Consider the following 12,233-nt stretch of genomic DNA (forward strand, 5'->3'; position numbering starts at 1 on the left):
CTCATAGACTAAGTTTGTGTTAAATGGTGCTGTGAGATATGGTCTGATCTTTCCAATTGAAACTAACCGAAAAGGCTATTATACTAAAAGTAAGACTTTTTTTTTTTTTTTTTTTTTTTTTTATTTTTTTTTCTCTTTATTTGGATATCTTGATTACATAAATGATTGTGATAAGGTTTCAGTCCTATAAAGATCACCCCTCTTCACCAGTGCAACATTCCCGCCACCAAAGTCCCAAATCTCCCTCCATCCCACCCCACCCCCACCTGTACTCCAGACAGGCTTTCCAGTTCCCTCATTCATTCACTTGATTATGGTAGTTCTCAGTGTAGTTATTTCTATAACTGTGCTCATCACTCTTGTGGTGAGCTTCATGGAGTGAGCTGGTGTTCCAGCTCTCCTCTAATTGTCTCTGAGGATTGTTACAAAAATGACTTTTAGACTTTTTAAGTGGCAGTAAGTAGATGGGTACTCTTTCAGAGCAAAGCCTAAGAACTATCTGACTTAATTGCAAAGCTAATCAACCCGTATTAAATAAAGCAGGGGTAAACCGAAGATTTTCAACTCTGCATACTTAATGAAGCCTGGAAGTTGCCCAGTTGGCAATTCTAAAGTCTCAAGACTAAAATTGTGGGTGCTGCCCCTGTAGGATTTGCCACATAGAGACTGTTGAAATAATAAATAAATCTTCATTTGTCAAGATACTGACATTGTTTCTAATTGCTACACTTATAAAATCTATTTGCTAGATATGTGGCATCTGGAAAGTCAAGGATGGGTAAATGCAAAGTAAAGCACTTATGGAAAAGTATCAAGCCTATGTTACGATAACAATCTTTAATACTTTAATCATAGTTGCAGAAGATTTATGAAGAATGCATTTTTATTTTTATTTTATTTTGGGTTTTGAGTCACATCTGGTGGCACTCAGGGGTTACTTCTGGCTCTGTACTCAGAAATCACTCTTGGCAGGCTCAGGGGACCATATGGGATGCTGAGTATCAAACTTGAGTCTGTCCCGGGTTGTCTGCATGCAAGGCAAATGCCTTACCTCTGTGCTACCACTCTGGCCCTGAGAAGTACATGTTTGGTTTTTTTTTTAATTTTTATTGTGGTTGAAGTGACTTTCAAATATTTCACAGTAATATTTAAGGTACATAGTGACAATGAATAAGGGGCATTCCCACCACCAGTGTTGTCCTCCCTCCATCCCTTTTCCCAGCATGCATCCCACTTTTTCCTTTATCCCCTAAGATGCTAGCATAAATGGTCCTCACTTGTACAGCATGTCGTAGATTGGGTATCGATTCTGTTGTCATTGACTTTGGGTTTAGTGTTCAAGTCTGATCATTTTTTAATTTTTTAAGGATAAATTTGGATACAATCACACATGTATGGGACTAATTTTATAGTTATAGGACAAATTTGAAAATACTTGTGAGAATTCATGCAGCTTATATAAATTAGTACTGTAAATATTTACCATTAGAAATAGAGGATATATTTTTGCAAACATGATTTTCCCTCCATAACTACTTGTAATATTTTTCTTTTTTCACTTTGTCTCTGACTTTATCATGAAAGATAGAAGCCACTTTTTTTTGAAGTCTTTAATCAACTCTCTAGATTATGTACTATAAACTATATAGTTAAATGAAAATAGGAAATTTGTGTGTTCATAATTGAATATCTGGTACCTGGAACAATGGTTAAGAAATAAATACAAACAAGATTGAGCTAACACATGAATTGTTGCATCTAAAATTTAAAAATATACCAGGTCAGAGGAAGAGGACAGGAGATAAGGCACTTGCCTTGTTTGCTACTGGCATCTGGTTATTCCTTAGCACTGCTAATGGTTCTCCAAGCACCACCAAGAGTAACTCTTGAGCACAAATCAGGAATAGTCTATTAGTACTGTCAAGTATGGCCCCCAAATGCAAATTAATGAATAAAAAAAAGATATCAAGGCACATATAGCATTTTGGTGAATGAATATTGAACTAAGCCTGCAGGTTGTCTGCAAAACATTGTTTATTTTTATTTTTTCTCTCTATTCTATTCCTTTCCCTTTGCTGTTATTGTTGTGATGACTGGCTATCTCAAGCACATATGGTAGTGGTACATGCACACATGCTCGTTAGGTGTCACACTCTTTTTTTTTTTTTTTTTTTTTGATTTTTGGGCCACACCCGGTAATGCTCAGGGGTTACTCCTGGCTATGTGCTCAGAAGTTGCTCCTAGCTTGGGGGACCATATGGGACACCGGGGGATCGAACCGCGGTCCGTCCAAGGCTAGCGCAGGCAAGCACCTTACCTTTAGCACCACCGCCCGGCCCCAGGTGTCACACTCTTTAGTTGTGGTATTAATAGTACAAAAATTAGGTGATTGTATGTCTGGGGAACATTCTCTGAGTACTCAATACCATGCTGTTTTCAAGTTTGATTTACTTTTTACTTTCTGTATTAACTCCATTCAGAAGAATCACAGAAGTTGATGAAATTGAGTGAATATATTTATATAAAATGAATGTAAGCATGTTTGACATTAAAAATAGTAAGAGTACTAACAAATATGGGGAGAATAATAATTCATTATACCATCCCAAAGTATAAAGTTTCAGCAATGCGATCATAATGTTGAGCAGAATTTTTTCAGTATCTCCAAGATGTTAAAATAATAGAACTTGTCCCAGATAGAGTATTTAAAAATATAGAAATTTAAAAATTTATTTGTGAGAAGCTTCAAATGTTATCAAATATAACAAGGGCTATAATCATGTGTAGAACTCTTTTGATAATTTGGCCCAGGTACATGATATTGTCCCATAGTAGGTACTTAGAATGTTTTTTCTTATGGAATAAAAAAGAGGTTATCATTTATTTCTCCAAAGGGGTTGTCTTCAAGGTTGGATTCTCTTGCTGCTCAATACTTACACTAAAGGAGTGACAGACTGCCATTGCTTGGATTAGTTGTGTTTGGATTTTGTGATCTACTCATTTCTCTCAGCCAAAAGAAAACACACAAAAGGCTGAAGATGAATTCAAACATCAGTTTTTGAAAAATTTATAAAACCATGTAAAAATTGCCATAATTTGTACCACATGTAGCGGTATTCAGGCACATGCTGGAAATATGGGGGGAGTGTTACTAGGGATTAAACCAAGGTCTTCCACATGCAAAACATGCCCACTTTCCCTTGAGTCTTCTTCCTAGCCTATACAAGATACTGTACAATATTTTAAAATGTTAAAAGCAGCTTTTTCCACATTAATTATATTCACAATATTTTGCAATGATATCTTGGTGTAGTGCTAGCTCATCAATGAGGGCCAAATTATATGACAAAATGTAACAATATGAAGAATAAAAAGAAACCAGACAAATTAATATGCACAAATATCAATACTAGACATCTTTGGCTATCAGAAATGGGCTAAAAGAAGTGGGAATTGGGGTATCTAAAATTTATGGATTAACAAAAATAATGATTATTTTTGACCATTCAACTTATGTCTATGTAATCTATATAATTTATTTTGACTTTGTAATCTATGCCTTTAATCCCTTGTTCAATTTAATTATTATTACAACACAACAAGGTAAATTTTAGCTGGCAGTGGGGATGAGTAGTTTGGGCTGCACCTGGCTATACTCAAGACTTACTCCCTGCTCTATGTTCAGGAATTGTTCCTGGTAGTACTTGAGGGAACATGTAGTGCTAGGAATCAAACTGGGTTGAATAAATACAAATTAATAACATAATCTCTGGTCCCTTAGTAAAACTAAGTTTTACTACTTAGTTCCTTAATTTTACACATAAGTAAACAAAACTTGAAAGAAGTTAAGTTACCTAAGGACTCAGTAAATTGAAAAATTGGTTTACTGGGGCCGGAGAGATAGCATGGAGGTAAGGAGTTTGCCTTGTATGCAGAAGGTTGGTAGTTCGAATCCTGGCATCCCATATGGTTCCCTGAGCCTTCCAGGAGTGATTTCTGGGTATAGAGCCAGGAGTAACCCCAGAGTGCTGCTGGGTATGACCCAAATCCCCCTCCTCAAATTGGTTTATTGTTTCAATATATATTTTTGATTGTAGCAGTTATAAACTAGACGGGGTGAAGAAGAGAATAAACAAAATGTCACTATCTCTATGTCATAAATTTTGTGATGGATTTCCTGGTGTGTAACAGGAACCTTTGGTTAAGATTAGTAATAACCTTATTGAGATAAATGAGATTTCAACTGAGTTTCCTGAAAATTCAATGATTGCCTTTGCATAATAAAACAAATAGTATACATGATTAGAAACCTTCAGCTTTAAACTTTTGAGAGATGGTTTCAAACATTTTTTCCAAATTCAGTTCAATGCTAGTCAAATTATTTTAAATCATTGTTTAAAAATTCTCACTATGGAGGCAGGTATTAATTGACCCACATTTAGTGTTAGAAATATCTGGCTTCCCTTCTGCACCTCAAAGGAAATAGTACCCAGGATACAAGAGCCACCCACCATGTGGGAGAAACTATTCACCCAATACTCATCAGATAAGGGGCTAATATCCAAAAATACAGGGCACTGACAGAACTTTACAAGAAAAAAAAATCTAATCCCATCAAAAAATGAGGAGAGGAAATGAACAGACATTTTGATAAAAAAAGAAATAAAAATGGCCAAAAGACACATGAAAAAATGTTCCTCATCACTAATCATCAGGGAGATACAAATCAAAACAACAATGAGATACCATCTCACACCATAGAGATTGGCACACATTACAAAGAATGAGAACAATTAGTGCTGGCGGGGATAAGGAGAGAAAGGAACTCTTATCCACTGCTGGTGGGAATGCTGTCTAGTCCAAACTTTATGAAAAGCGATAAGGAGATTCCTCCCAAAACTGGAAATTGAACTCCCATTTGACCCAGCTATACCACTCCTAGGAATATACCCTAGGAACACAAGAATACAATACAAAAATCCCTTCCTCACACCTATATTTATTGAAGCACTATTCACAATAGACAGACTCTGGAAACAACCAAGATGCCCTTCAACAGATGAATGGCTAAAGAAAATGTGATACATATACACAATGGAATATTATGCAGCCCTCAGAAGAGATGAAGTCATAAAATTTTCCTATACATGGATGTACATGGAATCTATCATGCTTAGTGAAATAAGTCAGAGGGAGAGAGATAAACACACAATAGTCTCACTCATCTATGGGTTTTAAGAAAAATCAAAGACATTTTTGCAACAATCCCCAGAGACAAAGAGAGGAGGGCTGGAACTTCCAGCTCACTTTATGAAGCTCACCACAAAGAGTGGTGAGTGCAGTTAGAGAAATAACTACACTGAGAACTGTCATAACTATGTGAATGAATGAGGGAACTGGAGTGGGGTGGGAAGGAGGGAGATTTGGGATATTGGTGATGGGAATGTTGCACTGGTGAAGGGGGAATGTTCTTTACATGACTGAAACCTAATCACAATCATGTTTGTAATCAAAGTGTTTAAATAAAAATATTATTAAAAAAGAAATATCTGGCTTCCAAGCTACATTTAAAAATTGATTTTGCATCATATATCAGTCATATGAGTTTTGAAAAAGCAGATATTAGGTTAGTTATATAAGATTTTAAAATTTGGGAAAGAATCTCAACTTGGAAGAAAAATCAAGAAGACTGCAAATGTGGAAGGGTTAAGTAAAATGAAGGATTAAGTAAAATTTGGGAAAGAATCTCAACATGGAGGGAAAATCAACAAGATTGCAAATGTGGAAGGGTTAAGTAAAAGGGTTGAGTATAATGGAAGGAGTGTTAGATTTATTTCTAACGGATGCAATTTCTATTTGTCCTGTGCTGCCTCCAAAGCTAAACGTTGAAATAAAATGCCAAATATTCAGAGTTATTCTATGATTCAAATAAAATATTATGTGAAACCACTTTGTAAAATGTGAGTTTAGTAAAAACAAATGGTGGGTATTTATCATGTTACTGAATTACTTATCTCATGAGTCCATATAACTAGATCCATACAGGTGGGAAGGAATAATAGATTATTAATGGAGGGATGCTGACATAGTAGTGTTTTGGAGCTGAAATACTGGCTGCCTGACACTTTATTGGTAACACGTTGTAAATTATGGTGCTAAATAAATAAAAAAGTTTGTAAAACATAGAAAGTGAAAAATGTATATGAATAGTTCTCAGAGTTATTAAACTTCCAAAAGAAATTCCAGGAGCAGCTATTTGATTATTTGATTGGTGAGCAGGGGACAAGGCACCAAACATTTTCTAAGAGACGAAGACTTAATCACAAATTTGCAAGCTGGACTTTGGCTAACTGGAGCTTCAAATTTCAGAAATGACTTGTAAAACCCACGAGAGGGAGCTCCTGCTCTTCTTAGGGATTGTTGGTTAGTTTTATAATATCCCTTTCCGAACAGTACTTTGAGAGATCAGGTATGATGAAGAAAATACAGGAGAAATTAAGCATTTTAATAAAAATTATTGGGAGTTGCAAACTTCAGTTCTTTACTGTATTTAAAAGGCCCCAGGAGAATTCTGGTCCTTTAAACATCTCTTCTAAGGAAAAAAATTTTTTTGAGGAATTCTTTAGTCATATCCATGTCAAATATATCTTCTTTTTGGTAAGGAAAATCCTGGCACTATCTGGTAGAATTAATGTTCTCCTCTACTTAACCTAGGAGACTTTTGTGAATCATCGCTAGGAACAATTTTGGCATTTTTAAAATCACAGCCTGATTCAGTTAAATGTTTGTGGAATAAGAAATGTATGCCCACACAATAAAAAAGATGTTGATTGAGACTAAAAAGGAGATGAGTGTGTCCCGTATGATGGGAGTTGGAAAGGCAGAAGTAAACAAAGAATAGTGGCACTAGAGAAATTCTCAGATTTCATGCTGTTTTATGATCTGCCTAATTTCTAAAGACTGCAATTTATGATCAAAGTAGACATATCTAAGAAGCACCAACCCTTCTGTACAGAAAACACTCAGTAAAAAGCAATAAATTTTGTTTTTATTTTTGTTTTTGTATATCAGTATCTTAAGTAATGAATAGTAGTTGTGGAAAAAAGGGTGCAACTATAAATCCAATCAAATATATTAAGAATACAGCTATATAAATTGAATTGATTATCCTTAAATTTTATAATAAATTTGGGAATTCTTTTCAATATGTTTTTGGCTCCATATGTAATAAAAACACTAATGTGATAACTTTTTTCAAAGAAAACAAAAGAACTAACCATTAGCATATCATAAATAAATAAGAAGACAAACTATAAAATATTACTCTATGGGGAAGTTTAAATTCAAGGTTAAAATGAGTAACAAGTTGTTAAAAGTAGAGGACAGCTGGAAGATTCCAAAGGGAATACTGGGGAAGTAGTAACACACAGGGTAAGTAGATATTGTTTGCAAAATAAAAAAATGGGCTACACAGCCATTTCAAAGAGATTTTCTCTTGCAGGGATTAGGCAATAAATGAATAACAATAAATGAGAAATGTAACTTGTATTTGAAATCAACATGGCAAGAGAATTATTTTCTATTAGAAAAAACTTCCAGTAAAGTTTATTTGTTAAGAAAATGAATTCATCGAAGTAAGAGTAAAAAGGTTGGCTTGGATAGGTGATGGATTGGTTACACAGGTTTCTATTCACTTTTGTAAAGATGACTTTTTTTTTTCTCTCACTAGGACATCCGTGATAAATACCTGATGGTCATCTTCCTATTCTCTGGAACATGTTTGGATGCTGAATAAGATCAAGCTCTTGCCTTCATGTGGTTTCCAATAGAATGAGAGAGCAGATGGTTGTGAATTCTATATTTTGATAATGATACTTGAGATTGATTCAGAAGCCAGCTGGAAAGCATGAAGCCATTGACACAAAAGACCTACTTTAGAAGTGTGTGCTTGTGTATGTGTGTGAGAGTGTGTGTGTATGTGTGTGAGTGGTGTGTGTGAGTGGTGTGTGTGAGTGGTGTGTGTGTGTGTGTGTGTGTGTGTGTGTGTGTGTGTGTGTGTGTATGTAATGAAGGCAAACCATTGAAATACAGAATTCCAGGCTCAAGGACCAATGATTGGATGGATCTCTGATCGGAGAGGAAGCAGAAATGCATGAAAAAGGCTCAACAATGAACCATCAGAAATTTAATGTTTACTCTAGGAAAAGACCCAGTAACTTCCAGTTGTATAAAGAATTTGGAAAAAAGGCAACTATGCAAACTGTTCATACTTAACCTTTCCCCAAATGCTACTTTGGGGTTTTCTTTTTTTTTTTTTTTTTTTTTTTGGTTTTTGGGTCACACCTGGCAGTGCTCAGGGGTTATTCCTGGCTCCAGGCTCAGAAATTGCTCCTGGCAGGCACAGGGGACCATATGGGGTGCCGGGATTCGAACCGATGACCTCCTGCATGAAAGGCAAACGCCTTACCTCCATGCTATCTCTCCGGCCCCATACTTTGGGGTTTTCTTCCATTCTAGAGAAGCCCTTGTTTTCTCTTGAGCATGTATTTTTATTTATCTCTCCTAGACAACTCCCCAGTTTAATTCTCAATAATCCTCTTTTGGTTAACTATTTATTTCCTCTTGAAATTCTTTTCTGTGAGAGAAAGGCTAGGACCTGAAAAACCTGGGTAAGATTCAACTTTGACTTTCCTTTCCTTTAAAGAACTATTACTCTTCCCATCCAGCCACAGTCATACTTTATTTTTTGAAAAAATGTTACTAGCTCAGGTTGAAAACTTATTTAATTTAAATGGGTGGTGATGGTATTTGTGGTGAATAACTATTTTAGTAAATTTGGACTTCTTGTCAAAGCTTAGTTATATGAAGATCTGTGGGGTCCTAGGTCCTCAACAAGGAGGGATGACACCATTTTGTAAAGGACCACTTGCTATAGACATCTTAGGTCTCTTTTTCTCAAGCCTAATTTTCCAGCCCTAAACTAGAACCTTCCTATATTCATCCCCTTCCTCATATATATATGTGACTCCTTTGGTGGAGTCATCTCTTCAGGGAGAGGGCCCTGACCAGTCAGTATAAAGCTTGTTTTGCTTTACTCCAATTGTGTGGTCTTGTCCTTCTACACTGGACCCTAACAGATCCTCTTTACTTTGGGATTTGGTGTATGAGAAATTCAACTGTTTTCTACCATACCTTATTCCCTGAGCCTCAGTCAGGTTAAATATTGCTTCAGTTTAATGTCACTGACAAATTTTTTTTTCTGGTAATACAAGCTGCAACTGTGTTTTTCTGTGTGATCTCTGCCAACAGGTTCTGGGAATAAAGGTATCTCTCAAGTGATCCTTGCAAAGGATCACTTTTGCTCTCAAAAGTAAGGCAGATTTTATGGTAAAAATTTACCAATTTTATGGTAAGAGAATTTATTGATGGTTGTGAATAGAACACCATTTCAGAGATTCTAATAAAAGCTTACAAGTAAATTCTACTTACAAGGCATGCTAGTGTTGATTCTTTTCAGAGTTTATGGCCTAGTGAGAGAAGATAGATACATTAGAAACTATGCATAACGAATGTTGTTATTAAAAATAAAATATTTGCAGTAGTAGAGAAATGAAGACATATAGTATTTCCTTGCATTGTTGGTCTATTTCTCATGTCTTCCCATATGCAGTTTAGAATTAACTTTTCCAGTCCACAACATAAGGATTATTTTTATTAGGAATGATTTAAATGTCTAAATTAATTTGGGAAGAACTGACATATTTAAGATGTCACTATTTTATTCATAACCAAAGGCTGTCTTTCCATATGTTTCATATATTAATATTATCTTTCAAAAGTGCTATAAATTTTATTCTTAAAGGCACATGTTAGATATGGATTACTATTTTACCAGTCATTGTGTTAGTAAAGGCAATCTTTTAGGGCCCAGAGTCAAAGAACTAGACCACACAATTGGAGTAAAGCAAAACAAACAAAGAAATAAAAAACAAACTTTATTTCATCCGCCACAAACCTCATACTGACTGGTTAGGGCTGTCTTCCAGAAGAGAATACTGTGCCCAATATCAGAAGTCAATTTATATAGGGAGAGAACAAAAAAGTTTCTAGATTTTTATGATCTTTAAGATGAACGGCTGTAGTCTGGCTACCTTCTACTGTCTTGTGTCCTTTTCAGATAGGCTACCTGGTATGGCCAGGTAGCGTGGATCAGTATTAATGGAAACTTAGGCCTTAAAAAGAGAATTATAAGATATCTTCAACAAGTGGTCCTTTACAAAATAGTGTCATCCCTCCTTGTTCAGAACCCATAATCCCACAATTTAGCTTCTTATTATATACATTTTTAAGTTGTGGTATTTTCACAGAATTTACTATGTAATAACTGAAAATTATGGGTTGTATTGGGGATTGTTGACTCAGCAGAACTACCAGGGTCATGTTTGCTACATGTAATACATTGACTATATGATCACGATCTGACACTTGCAAAGCATGCAATCAAGACCCGTGTTTAGATTGTAATTGGGGGTCTAGATTTCTATCTATGTATCTAAAGATGTATAGATACATAGATAGAAATCTAGACCCCTCTTCTGAAGCAAATTTAGTTTGTATAGGGTATATGTGGTCGAAGCTGGACAAAGGGGATAATTCCAGAAAAGGGCTATGTCAGCTGAGCTTGCTAGACTTTAAAGGGAGCAGTATATTTTCTCTATCTCAGGTATGTCTTGTTTGTCTGTGTAGGTGCCATTGGCTAATTCTGTTTTTGTAAAAATGTTAGGACCTGACAGACACACACCTTGTGCCTTTCTCTTATCATGGTTAAGTTTTATCAGATCACATCCTTTTACTGAGCTAGGGTGGGGCCAGGAGAAGCAAGTCTAACATCACATTCTCTTTAACCAGGAGGGGTGAGGGCTGGAGATGCAAAGCTGGGAGTGCTACATGCAGCCAATAGTATCCTTGCCTTAGCCTATAGTCATGTTCAGCCACATGTAGAGCCCAGTTTACTAGCTTCATGAATGACCTTCATGCTCGAGAACATAGCTATGTTAGAGTTCTCTGTGTCTGTGGTCCGACTTCTAACAAGACCTATCATATAGCATAGCCCAGCTCCTTGTAGCCCTAACATGCCTGTGACTCCATGCCTTTTGTGACTTGTGCAAGTGTCTTCATCCCTAGTCTATGCAGGACCTATTACCAGTATGAATCTCTGAAATCAGATAGTACATGGTCACAGAAAGTACTAGTACTGCACCATATCTGAGATTTCCAGGATTTGAGTTTCTTATATGAAAGTCAGTACCAATAGCTCTAAGAAAAAAAATTTGAAGTAAGATATGGTAGTTCGCAATCATTATACCACCAGTCCCTGCCTTATCTGGAGGCAATATCTCTCTGCTTCTCATATTTTGTTAATTATTTTGTATATGTTCTTAAAACACCACCATTGTGCTGGCTTATGAGCTTCAATTATTATGTTAGTTAATAAGATTCAACTTATACAAAAACAAATAAACCATTCATTCAAAGCCAACAGATAAGGCCAAAACTCTGCAATCTTTCATTTTTTTTTTTTTTAACAGCAAGGTTGTGACATTTAAAATAAGGAAGGAAGGGGCTGACGAAGTGGAAGTAGTAGTAAGGTGTCTGCCTTGCAAACACTAGCTAAGAAAGGACCACTGTTCAATCCCCCGGTGTCCCATATGGTCCCCCCCAAGCCAGGGGCAATTTCTGAGCGCTTAGCCAGGAGTAACCCCTGAGCACCAAACGTGTGGCCCGAAAAACAAACAAAAAAATAAAGAAGGAAAACTATTACCACTAATCTGTAAAGGTAAAAGAGGAAATAGTGGAACTCACCACAATTTTCCTAAGAAAATTTCCTAATGCTACAGAACTAAGCAGACTACCTGAAGAAGTCAGTATAATAACTAAAATGGTTTTCTCTGAAATTAGGAGTATAATAGGGGAATAAAATGAGAAATTTGGCAAGAACACAAAGAAGTATACAAGCAAATCAGTGAGCAATGATTGCAAGGGTTGATCTGGAAGATGGGTCAATGTTTTAGAGCACTTATCTACGAAGTAGAGGGGTGTGAGTTTAAACCCTAGTGATGCCACATTCACTGAGTCTGATAAGCTTAATTGACATTTATGCCCTTTCTTTTCTATTTAGATACTAGTTTGCAATATTGTTCTTAGAGGAGTATCATGCTTTACTTCCTCTCAAC

This window comes from Suncus etruscus, chromosome 1 (assembly GCF_024139225.1).
Source record: "Suncus etruscus isolate mSunEtr1 chromosome 1, mSunEtr1.pri.cur, whole genome shotgun sequence".
Classification (NCBI taxonomy): domain Eukaryota; kingdom Metazoa; phylum Chordata; class Mammalia; order Eulipotyphla; family Soricidae; genus Suncus; species Suncus etruscus.